A 12,650-nucleotide genomic window follows, 5' to 3' on the forward strand; every position below is an offset into this window, starting at 1 on the left:
AGAGAACTCTCAACAGAGGAATCTAAAATGTCTGAAAGACACTTAGGGAAATGCTCAACATCAAAGAAATGCAAATCAAAAAAACTCTGAGATTCCATCTTATAGCTGTAAGAATGGCCAAGATCAAAAACACTGATGACAACTTATACTAGAGAGGTTGTGGTGTAAATGAAAGACTCCTGCATTGCTGGTGGGAGAATGCAAGCTGGAACAGCCCCTTTGGCTATCAGTATGGTGATTTCTCAGAAAATTAGGAAACGACTTCAGCAATACCACTTTTGGGTATGTCTCCAAAGGATGCTCAATTGTGCCACAAGGACATGTGCTTAACCATGTTTATAGCAGCACTGTTTGTTATAACCAGAACCTGGAAAAAACCTAAATGCCCCTAGACCAAAGAATGGATAAGGAAAAATGTGGTACATTTACATAATGGAGTACTATACAGCAGAAAAAATAATGACATCTTGAAATTTGCAGGCAAATGGGTGGAGCTAGAAAACATCATATTGAGTGAGGTAACCCAGACCCAGAAAGACAAATGTCATGTGTACTCACCCATAAGTGGTTTTTAAACATAAAGTAAAGAAAAGCAGTCTACAAATCGCAATCCCAGAGAACTTGGACAACAATGAAGACCCTAAGAGAGACATACATAGATCTAATCTACATGGAAAGTAGAAAAAGACAAGATCTCCTTAGTCAGTTGGGAGCATGGGGGCCTTGAAAGAGGGTTGAAGGGGAGGGGAGAGGCAGGGAGGGGGGCAGAGAAAAATGTAGAACTCAATAAAAATCAATAAAAACATTAGTTTACAGAAGCTTCTCAGTCTCAGGAGGTCCCATTTATTCAATGTTGCCCTTAATGTCTGTGCTGCTGGGGTTGTACGTAGGAAGTGTTCTCCTGTGCCCATGTGTTGTAGAGTACTTTCCACTTTTTCTTCTAACAGGTTCAGTGTGTTTGGACTGATATTGAGGTCTTTAATCCATTTGGACTTGAGTTTTGAGCATGGTGATAGATATGGATCTATTTTCATTCGTCTACAGGCTGACATCCAGTTTTGCCAGCACCATTTCTTAAAGATGCTCTCTTTTTTTCCATTGTATACTTTTAGCTCCTTTATCAAAAATCAGGTGTTCATAGGTTTGTGGGTTAAAGCTAGGGTCTTCTATTCGATTCCATTGGTCGACTTCTCTGTTTCTATGCCAATACCAAGCTGTTTTCATTACTGTAGCTCTGTAATAGAGTTTGAAGTCAGGGATGGTAATGCCTCCAGACAATCCTTTATTGTATAAGATTGTTTAAAGCAAAGGACACTGTCACTAAGACAAAAAGGCAATCCACTGACTGGGAGAAGATCTTCACCAACCCCGCAACAGACAAAGGTCTGATCTCCAAAATATATAGAGAACTCAAGAAAGTAGACCGTAAAGGGCTAATCAACCCAATTAAAAAAATGGGGCACTTAGCTGAACAGAGAATTCTCAACAGAAGAAGTTCAAATGGCCAAAAGACATTTAAGGTCATGCTCAACTTCCTTAGCGATCAGGGAAATGCAAATCAAGACAACTTTAAGATACCATCTTACACCTGTCAGAATGGCTAAATTAAAAAACACCAATGATAGCCTTTGCTGGAGAGGTTGTGGAGAAAGGGGTACACTCATCCATTGCTGGTGGGAATGCAAACTTGTGCAACCACTTTGGAAAACAGTGTGGCGGTTTCTCAGGAATTTCGGGATCCACCTACCCCTGGACCCAGCAATACCACTCTTGGGAATATACCCAAGAAATGCCCTATCATACAACAAAAGTATATGCTCAACTATGTTCATAGCAGCATTGTTTGTAATAGCCAGAACCTGGAAACAACTTAGATGCCCTTCAATGGAAGAATGGATGAAGAAAGTATGGAATATATACATATTAGAGTACTACTCAGCAGTAAAAAACAATGACTTCCTGAATTTTGCAGGCAAATGGACGGAAATTGAAAACACTATCCTGAGTGAGGTGAGCCAGACCCAAAAAGAGGAACATGGGATGTACTCACTCATATTTGGTTTCTAGCCATGAATAGGAGACGTTGAGCCTATTATGCGTGGTCCTGGAGAAGCTAATTAAGAAGGTGAACCCAAAGAAAAACATTTAGGCGATGAAAGGAGACAGAGACAAAGACCCACATTGGAGCACCGGACTGAAATCTCAAGGTCCAAATCAAGAGCAGGAGACAGAGCACGAGCAAGGAACTCAGGACCACGAGGGGTGCACCCACACACTGAGACAATGGAGATGTTCTATCAGGAACTCACCAAGGCCAGCTGGCCTGGGTCTGAAAAAGCATGGAATAAAACCGGACTTGGTGAACATAATGGACAATGAGGACTACTGAGAACTCAAGAACAATGGCAATGGGTTTTTGATCCTACTGCACGTACTGGCTTTGTGGGAGCCTAGGCAGTTTGGATGCTCACCTTACTAGACTTGGATGGAGGTGGGTGGTCCTTGGACTTCCCACAGGGCAGGGAACCTGGATTACTCTTAGGGATGACGAGGGAGGGGGACTTGATGGGGGAGGGGGAGGGAAATGGGAGGTGGTGGCGGGGAGAAGGCAGAAATCTTTAATAAATAAATAAACAATAAAAAAAACATTAGTTTAAAAGGACAGATATTTTGTGGCTAGATTATTATCTATACCTGTAAGGTAGATGGCTTTTAATAAGAAGACAGACAGCTGATGAAATGTTTGTAGGGCTAGGATCAGAGACTTTTAGAGTTAAAAATGAAGACTGTAGAATGTAATTTTTTTTTTTCGAGACAGAGTTTCTCTGTGGCTTTGGAGCCTGTCCTGGAGACCAGGCTGGTCTCGAACTCACAGAGATCCACCTGCCTCTGCCTCCCAAGTGTTGGGATTAAAGGTATGCGCCACCACGGGCCCGGCTTAGAATGTAAATTTAAAATCAAGCGACAGCATGAGTTTTCTTGGCTGGCCTGAGAAATGCAGGCTGCCTAATGTGAGACAGACAGTAAAGAGCAGTTAGAGGCAGAGGCACAAAGAGTTAATAAGCTTTACAAAGGAAGATTTATTCAGTTTCTTTGAACATCTCCAATCCAACTGAAAAAAAAAATGTGTAGAGTTTTTACAAATTGTTGTGAGAGTGTCCTCTCTCAGAATTTATTTTTGGATGTGCTAACCCATAGCTACGGCATGTGGTCACTTTGTGTGTGTGTGTATGTGAGTTTGTGTGTAAACAAACCAGGAGAGGGAATAGCCTCATCTATAAAGAGAGAAAGGCATATTTTAGCATAACAATATGAAGAAAAGCCATAGGAATACTTTATGAAGTATTGAGAAAACATCATTTGAGTCTTTTCAAGCATCTGAAATAAGTCTATTCACACAGACTCATGCTGTAAGCCTGTCAGAGAAACTTGCTTTATTTCAATAAGGATCACCAGTAATAGGTGACTGCAAGACAGTTCTAGAGTTTTAGAGCAAAACTGAACCATTTAGTCTTTAGGAGTTGTAGTAAAGAAGCCGTTTGGAATAATAGGAATCTGAATGGCCAGCCCTTAACACTGGCGGTCTTGTTAACTGGTTAATTAGAAGTAACAAGCAACACCAATTAGGAATGCAGCATTTCACTGTCTCTCTATTAGACCCCGAATAAAATAGCAGTGGGAGTTTTTTGTCTGAGAGTTTGATTTAAAGTTATATCCTCCAAGGTAAAGTTTTCTATGCCTAATTTATTAGTATCATCCCTTGAACTGTTAATTTTAGCAATTGCCTGTTGTATTGTAGATGTTTGACTTTAATAAGAGAGGAAGTTACATGGTGAGAACATTTAAGGAGGGGTTGGAATTTTTTTCTTTCCTCGCCATCAATGAGATTTCACCATCTTGGGAACTAAATAACACCAATACTCCTCAAACTATTCTATAAAGCAGGAAAAAAAAAAAAACCCTTCAGATTCTTTTTAAAAATCCAATACTACCTGGATACCAATGCCATACAAAGACCGAATTTTTTTTAAAAAAGAAACTTATAGGTCAATATTTCTGATGAACATAGACACAAAAATTCTCAATAAAATGCTTGTAAACTTAATTCAAGAATACATATATTTAATACTTGCTTGTACAGTGAACAGATAAAAACTGTTCTTCCTGTGGAAAAATATTAGCCTAGTATTAAGCAATATCAGTATGTAAATATTAGCTTAATATAGAATTAATTCTTCTGAAAAATAAATGAGTTAATATCATTAAGCGTATATGTAAAATGTATATTTTTCACTTTTTCCTCTTATTGAAAATAAGTGTGCCTGGGACACTGTTACAAATGCAGGTCTAATGAAAAAGCCAGTTGTGAAAAACCATCTATATGGTGTGTAAATTTTAAAAAAAGAAATAAAAAATGAAAGAAAAAAGAAAATAGATATCTTTCTCACATAATATACCCTAATTATGGTTCCCCTCCCTTTACTCCTCCTAGTTACTTTTTGTTTCCTCTTCTATTCAGATCCAACCACTTTCTACTTCTCAGTAAAAAAGAATGTGCTTCTAGAGGATATAGATAAAATATAAAAAATAAAATATGATAATATAAAACAAAAGCTATCATATTGGAGTTCGACAAGACAACAAACAGAAAGAAAAGAGCCCACGAGAAGGCAGAAGAATTAGAGATCCACCTAGTCACACACTCAGGAATCCCATAGAAACACGAAACTGGAAGTCATAACTATTCCATCCTCTGGTACAAGCTGAATGTATAGTAACACAAAATTAGCAACATTTATATAATGTTACTATTTTCAATTTATAAATATAAAAATAAAAGTGAAATTAATTTGTTAAAAAAGACCACAAGAAAAAATTATCCACCTGTGATCAAGATGGCTTTATCCAGAGATGCAGAAATGGTTCAACATACATAACTCAATAAGTGTAATCCACCACATAGACTCAAGGAAAGAATCAAGATGATCATTTCATTAGATGCAGAAAAGGCTTTTGAGAAGATCTAGCATCTTTTTTTTTTTTTTGACAAAACTTCTAGAGATTCTAAGGATCCAGGAGACATATCTCAACATAATATACATAACTAACAGCTTGCTGAAAGTAGAAAAACTATAAGCATTTACATAAAGTTAGGAAGAGGACACACTCTCTCCCCTCCTGTACTACACAGTGTTTGATTTCTCATCTTAATCAATAGGACAAGTGAAGGGTTAAAGTGAGAAACAAACAGGAAAGGAGGAATTTAGAGTATCCTTACTTGCAGATAATATAATATTTTACACTAAAGACTTCACCGTAAAATTCCTATAGCTGACAAACTTATTCAGCAAATACTAGGACACAAAATTAACATGCTAAAATCAGTACCTAATGTCTATATAAATGGCAGTCATACAAAGAATTAAATCAGGGAAACAATACCTAATTCAAAATAGCCTCAGAAATACAATGGAATAAATCTATTCAGGTGTGAGGGTTTGAATAAGATGTACCACGTAAGCTTATAGATTTGAATACTGAGTCACTAGGGAGTGGAACCCTTTGATAGGGTTAGAAGGATTAGAAAGTGTGGCCTTGTTGGAGGAAGTGTGTCACTGGTGGTAGGCTTTGAGGTTTCAGTAACCCACACCAGTACCACGTCAGTCTGTCTTTCTCTGCTTGTGAATCAGACTCAGCTTCTTCTCCAGCACCATATCTGCCTTCATGTTCCCTGCCATAAGGATAATGGACTAAGCCTCTGAAACTGCACACAAATTCCCATTTAAATCCTTTCTTTAATAATGCATGCGTTGGTCATGGTGCCTCTTTACAGCAATAGAACAGTGACTCAAACATTAGGGAAGTAAAATCTTGGAGAAAGAAAACTTTAAGATACTGAAAAAAGAAATGCAATAAGATACCAGAAGGTGGAAAAAATCCTCCTTTCCTCATGGGTTTTTAGGAGTTGATAGTATGAGCATGGCCATCCTACCAAAAGCAACCCATAGGTTCTATGCAATTTCCATCAAAACTCAAATGTAATTCTTAACAAAAGCTGCAAAACTAATCTTAAATATAATATGGAAATGCAAAATACCCAGAGTAGCCAAAACAATTTTGAACAAGAAAATGCTGAGGTTAGCACTATTTCAGATTTCAAGCTGTACTATAGAGCTATAGTAATAGAAAGGTATTAGCATGAAGACAGACTCATTGGTTAATAAAATAGCATCAAAGCCCCACATATATGCCCACTCATACAACCACCTTATTTTTGACAAAGAGGTCAATTATATACATTAGAGAAAAGACAGAATTTTCAACAAATGGTGTTGGTCAAGCTGGATAACTTTATGTAGAGAGTTGAAAACAGAATCTTCAGCCTTGCACAAAACTCAACTTCAAAGGAAATAAGGACTTCAGCAAAGGACTTGAAACCTTGGATCTGATAAAGCAGAAAAAAAGAGAATATGCTTGAACTCATTTGCTTAAGAAAAACTTTCTGAACAAGACGCCAGCAGTGCATGCATTAAGACCACTAACAAATAAACAGGAGCCTCATAAAACAAAACCTTCTGTACATCAAAGGACATCACTGTTCAAGTGAAGAGGCATGTTTTCTCATAGAAAAAAAAATTCTACAAGTTATACACCTGACAAAGGGTTTGTATCTAGAATGTGGAGAGAACACCAAGAGAACAAAACAACATAGGGCTTGGAACTAAACAGAGTTTTCAAAGATGAGATTCAAATGGCTGTGAAAACTGTACAATATATTTAATCATGATGGAAATGCAAATAAGACTACTTTGATATTTCAGCTTGCTCCATTCAGAATGGATAAGCCCCTAATCCAATGAGCACACATGGTGGTGTGGATGTGAGAAAGGGAAAACACTTATTCACACCTGTTGGGAGTGCAAACTGGAGCATCCTCTGTGGAGATTACTGTGGAGATTCATTGAAAAGCAAGAAATATTTACCACTGGTCCAGCTGTATTATTTTGGGAACACACCCAAAGGACTTTGTATCCTACTGTAGAAATATTTGATCCTCCTCCTCCTCCTCCTCCTCCTCCTCCTCCTCCTTCTTCTCTCTCTCTCTCTCTCTCTCTCTCTCTCTCTCTCTCTCTCTCTCTCTCTCTCTCTCTCTCTCTCTCAGTTTGACTAGGTCTTTGCCAATCCTGAACAGTTTTCCTAACACCCAGTCTTTGCTCAGTTGTCTTCTTCTCTCACAGTTTCCGTTTCAGGGATTTCTCCCCTGCACTTGCGGTTCGTCACCTACTGCTTTCATGTGTGGTTTGTCTTGTCCTCATGCGATCTCTCTGCATTTCTAATGTAAGCCCTGGCAGCTATGCCTTCCTCTTGGAACTGCCCTGGTTGTGTCCCAAAGGTTTAGTCAGCTGTGTTTTCATTTGATTGTGGGGATTTTTCAATTCTTTCAGAAGCTTTCTGCAGTTTAGGATTTAATGCAGAGGCAGGAGGATTATGATCTTGAGATCAGTGTGGCTACATACTAGGACTCTGTCTCAATAAACAAATAAAAACTTTGAAAAATGCTAAATAATGTTATAAAAACTGTATATAATTTTAAAAGTTTTTCTTTATGCAAAATAGTCTTTCTTAGTTATATTAAATAAGGATGCTGTTTACCACATTTTTTAGTTAACACCATTGTTCAAATAGCCACTCTGATGTAGCCTTGTTCTAGTTCGGGTTTCCATTGTTGTGAAGAGACACCATGACCACAGAAACTCTTATAAAGAAACATTTGGAACTGGCTTATAGCTTCAGAGATTAAGTCCATTATCATCATGAGAGAAAGAATGAGGACCCATGGTATTGGAGGAATAGCTGAGAGAATAGTCAACAGGAAGTTGACTGAGACACTGGGCAATATCTTGAGCATAGGAAAGCTCAAAGGCCACAGCCACAGGGACACATTTCCTCCAACAAGGCTATACCCAGTCCAACAAAGCCACAACTCCTGATGGTATCACTTCCTATGAGATTATGGGGGCCAATTACATTCAAACTACTAAAAGACTTAAGCAAAATAAATAAATGCAACTAATATTCATTTTACCAAACTGATCCAAATAATAGAGAAAACCATGTAATCCAAACAATGGATGTGTTAATAAGTTCTATATTCTAGTTCTAAATTGTATTTCATTCTTAGGATATAACTTGAGATTCTCATACTTTCAACCATTGGTTGAATCACAGTAAATACCATCCATTTCTGCATTGTTCAGGACACCCTTAAATCTATGTGGCAGAGACTCAGGCCAAAATGGCTTGTAGAAATTGAATGAAGGATGATGATCGGAAACGTAGCTCAGTGGTAGAGTGAATGTCAAGCTTATGCAGAGGCCTGGTTTCAATTTCTATGATCACAAAATAAAGCATGGGAAAAACATGAAGAGCCTCAAGTACAGAGTAAATTGTATCTGTGGAGACAAAATTGGTTACAAAACAAAATTAAAAGTATTTTAGAGGTGGAAGTGATGGCCCAATTTGTAATTCCAGCACTTGAGTCATAGCAGGAGGATGCTACACAATTGAGCCAAGCCTGGATTTGAGTCTAGTCAGAGCTTCAGAGTGAGGGAGACTCTGTTGCCAAACAAATGGGCAAACAAAAACACAAACAAACCAAATCAAGAGCAAAAATCAGTGGAAGAGACTCACTGGCAGAAGCAATTAGGAAGCTGAAGGATGTAATTAATTCTCTGGAAGTGGAGTTCAGAGAGCACAAAATGCATGATGAAATTAGAACACATGTGTGCACACACATCTTTCTGACTGCTCTGCCTCCTGCTGTGTTCCTCTTCCTAAACAAGTGCTGTTCTTGCAGTGATAGAGACAAGACTCACTTCCGAGCTTCTCTCAGCTACGCAGATCTGAGAAGGGAATGTCCCTTTTCCATATCTTTCCTAAAGCCTTGGACTCATAATGACTGACTCCACTTGAAGACTGGCTTATCCGTTAACGGTTTGCACAACCGACATCTGTCACTGGCTTCACTCCCTAAGAGCATAGAAAGGAAACCTAGTTGCTAGTAGCTGTTGCTTCTATCATGTTTTATGAAACAGTTCTGTACTTCTGTGTAAAAACCAGGACCTGGACCAATCAAGTGAAGTGACATGCTTCATCTTACGAATTTCTTGGCCAATACTTTCTGTATTCCTGAGGAATACCCATAGCATTTAATTTAAAGACCATAGTAAGTTTACTTCTGAAAGTTCAATCATACAAGGTAAGAATGATTTTGTCTTTAATTATATCTGCCTTAATTTCTTGAATTTTCCTGTATGTTTTTGATAAATTCTATTTTATTTTATTATTAACCCCCTTCTAATTGTTAAGGTCATTAATGTTACTTGTAGTTCTGTTTTTGATATTATTATTGTATGATTGTCCTGGGCTCTTTGCATTGGAATGGAGCCCAGTGGGTAATTTTGGTCACTATTGTGAGCAGAAGTAATATGCACTGCAAGAAGTCAAACATTTTTCTTTCATGTTGCATTTGAGCAAAGGTAATGTGTCTGCATGTGATTACAGTTAAGTCCCAGTTGGAAGAGGAAATAAACCTTTGCTACTTGGGTTCCTGAAATTTTGCACTTGTTCGCTATAGAGCAAAACCTGGCTTGATCTGACTGATGCGTAAATGTTGACGTAATTCTTAAGTGTTATATTATACATGACCTTCACAAAAGCCCCATGAGGTAGGAGATCAGATTTAAATATGTCTTATTCTTTTATAGATAATCAAAGAGGATCACAGGAACTGAATTCTTTGCTTTGCAGGCACAGTGAGAAAATGGCAAATGAAACTCAGAACCAATGACTTGCTATCTACCGCTTTACTATTTATTTATTCGTTCATTCGTTTCATTATTGTGCTGGGGATTGACCTCGAGGCTTCACACTTCATCAGTCCAGTTCCCACCATGGAGCTAGCTTGCTTGTCCCTGATGTTTTCGTAGAATATTACTATCAACTCAGAAAGAATCTCTAACTCAGACGTGCTTCCAATGTGAAACATTTCAAAGGTGAACACTGCAGCATAATTTATGCAATTTAGATGTGCTCATTCACAACACTGTGTGTTTTCTGTGTCTCTGCTTTTCTTTGTCACTTATTGTATTTATTAAGCTCGTTTAGCCCCGAACTAAAGAGTGCCCCCAAGAAAGTCAATCTCTTTTAGCAGTACACCAAGGAGTTAGAGGGCTCAGTTGTAAAGTTCTTGCCATGCCAGAATGAGAACCTGGGTTCCCAGAACACAGGTTTTATGAAGGTCAGCACTGGAGAAGAAAGATAGGTTGATTCCTTAGGACTCACTGGCTAGCCAGCCTAGCTTATCCAGTGAGCTCCAGGCCACTGGGACACCTTGTCTCAAAAAGCAAGATGGCTGATGCCTGAGATGTGACATCAAAGTTGACCTCTGGCGACCCTAAGCACAAACACACCTGTGGGCATATAAACAAATTACACACACAGGATATAATACTTTGATTTAATTACTATGTTTTGCTTATATAAACTATAAAAACTGGATTTGCAATATCTATGGCAGCTTAATGTCATAAATTCCCACTACCTTGAATGTGAAGGCTATATTCAAATTCTTTGGTGTTTTTCAGGTGAATTTCCAAGAGAGATTTCTAAGACTGAGGACTTGGTGCATGGACAACTGATGAAAATGTTTCCAGACCTGAATCTTTCCGACATCCGCGTCCTAGCTTCATGCAGTCTCCACCCTGTGAAGCTATTCTAGAGAAATTATTAACTACACCATGAGTCTGAAAGCAGCAGATGCGAGGCTCGGCTTTCCTCCCTTCTTACCTCCTCCACCAAATATATTTGTAGAGTACATATTTATCTACCTAAAATAAAAAAGAAAGGGAAAAAACCCTGTCACCTCCCTTGTAAGAGGAAGTAAGCAGATCTTTGCCTTGGGCTATAAAAATATTGACAGTAGATAATGGGCCTGCATGAGATACTAGTGGGAAGTGAGTTAATCATCACAGGATCGAACTGCGCGAAGCTTCAGATGCTGCCTCCGATCAGAGCTGCTGTGAATGCCGTTTTGTTAGTAGCTGGCAGGTGACAGAAAGCCCTTTCAGTCTTGCTTTCCAGTAACTGGAAAGCTCGATGTCAGACACGTAGGCGGTGCAAGGACACGTGTGTCCTTATCTATGCCCATGAACTGTTTTTCCACAACTGTCAGGAAGAGATGACCATCCCGAGGGGGCTGAGTAGCCCAGCAGTGTGATGAGCAGCAAGTAGGAATACCAGAAAAGGAAAGCCCAGCTTGGAAAGCACGGCGAGAAGGAAGACACTCCTTTAGCCAAATAATGTTGCCTAGTTTAATATTGAATTTCCTCTTAAAAATATTGCTATACTCTAATATTCTTATCAACCTCGAATGTTACAACTTTTTTCTTACTTTTTTGAGACATCTTATTATGTAGCCAAGGCTGCCCAAAACTGGAGATCTCCTTTCTCAGTCTCCCTTGTACAGGGATTGCAGGTGTTCGGTGCCATACCTGGCTTGATATTAGCATCTTTTAGAAGACTAAGACGTTTCCATGTAGCCTGAGATGGTCCTTATGACAGAACCAAAATCTCCAAATCCATCTCATTTGCAGTGGGAACTAAGATGCTTTGTGACATATTTTTACCGCCTCAGAAATGGATCAATGGAGCCAACGACGCTCTGAAAATAACAGGTCCATGCTCTCCTGAAGCATAAATCTTTACTGCCCTTCAGCATAAACCAAACTGAAGAGATATGATACACGATTTCCTGTAATGATTAACCCCCTATTTACCAGCTGTCCTGGTGAATACCTCTAGACTTGAGCACACATTGGGAAGGTGGAAGAGTGTCCAGGTGCAGCGCTCCCTCCCTCCCTCCCTCTCTCTCTTTCTCTCTCTGCAAACATTACAGTAGCAATCAAAATCATTCCCTTCTCTAAACTTTAACTGAATTCCTTGCTCATCTGTGGTTTAACTTTCAGAGCAAGTGATGAGACCATTTGAAGTCTTGGCTGTGTGAGAGGCAGAAAATAATAACACTGTCAGGTAGGAATGAATTCGTTGACTGCTGAAAAATTCAGGAGGGCCCAGTGGAGGGATCAGCTTTCTAGGTAGACTCCAGGGCAGTTACTTTATTTCATATCCCCTATTGTTCTTTGTAAAGTCCTGCAAACCTAGTTTGCAAGTGGGTTGGCTGAAATTATTTCATTGATTGAAGGTAGTATCTTTGGGGGCAATCTGCTTGTTCTTTAGATGAGAAAAGAAGGGGGAGCATTGACAGCCTGTGTGAAGAAAGAAACAAAATTCTGAGAATGGTCTCAAAGCAACATCTGGAAGAGCTAATGTCTTGGTGGCCAGTGGTGGACCCGCAGCGTGTTCTCTGGGCTGCTGTCAAGGTGAACATGGAAGAGGTCTTCCGGTAGGCTGACTCTGGAATCTGAGGAAGGACGCATTGGTGAGCTGGCAACCCATACATGAAAAATGAATGAAGGTTACTATAGCACGTGCCTATCCCAGGAGGAATTATAACCACAACAAAATAGAGACCTGTAGCACTTGATCAAACAGATGGTCCAATGCTGGCCAGGTGATTGCCAGTTGATTCA

General features: G+C 39.1%; 1 pseudogene; it reads left to right on the top strand.

The window, feature by feature from the left end:
• LOC130879782 (PRAME family member 8-like) overlaps positions 1-10,780 on the top strand; it is a 70,723-nt pseudogene extending 59,943 nt beyond the window's left edge.
• Positions 10,781-12,650: the final 1,870 nt, after the last annotated feature.

Source organism: Chionomys nivalis, chromosome 1, assembly GCF_950005125.1.
Source record: "Chionomys nivalis chromosome 1, mChiNiv1.1, whole genome shotgun sequence".
Lineage (NCBI taxonomy): Eukaryota > Metazoa > Chordata > Mammalia > Rodentia > Cricetidae > Chionomys > Chionomys nivalis.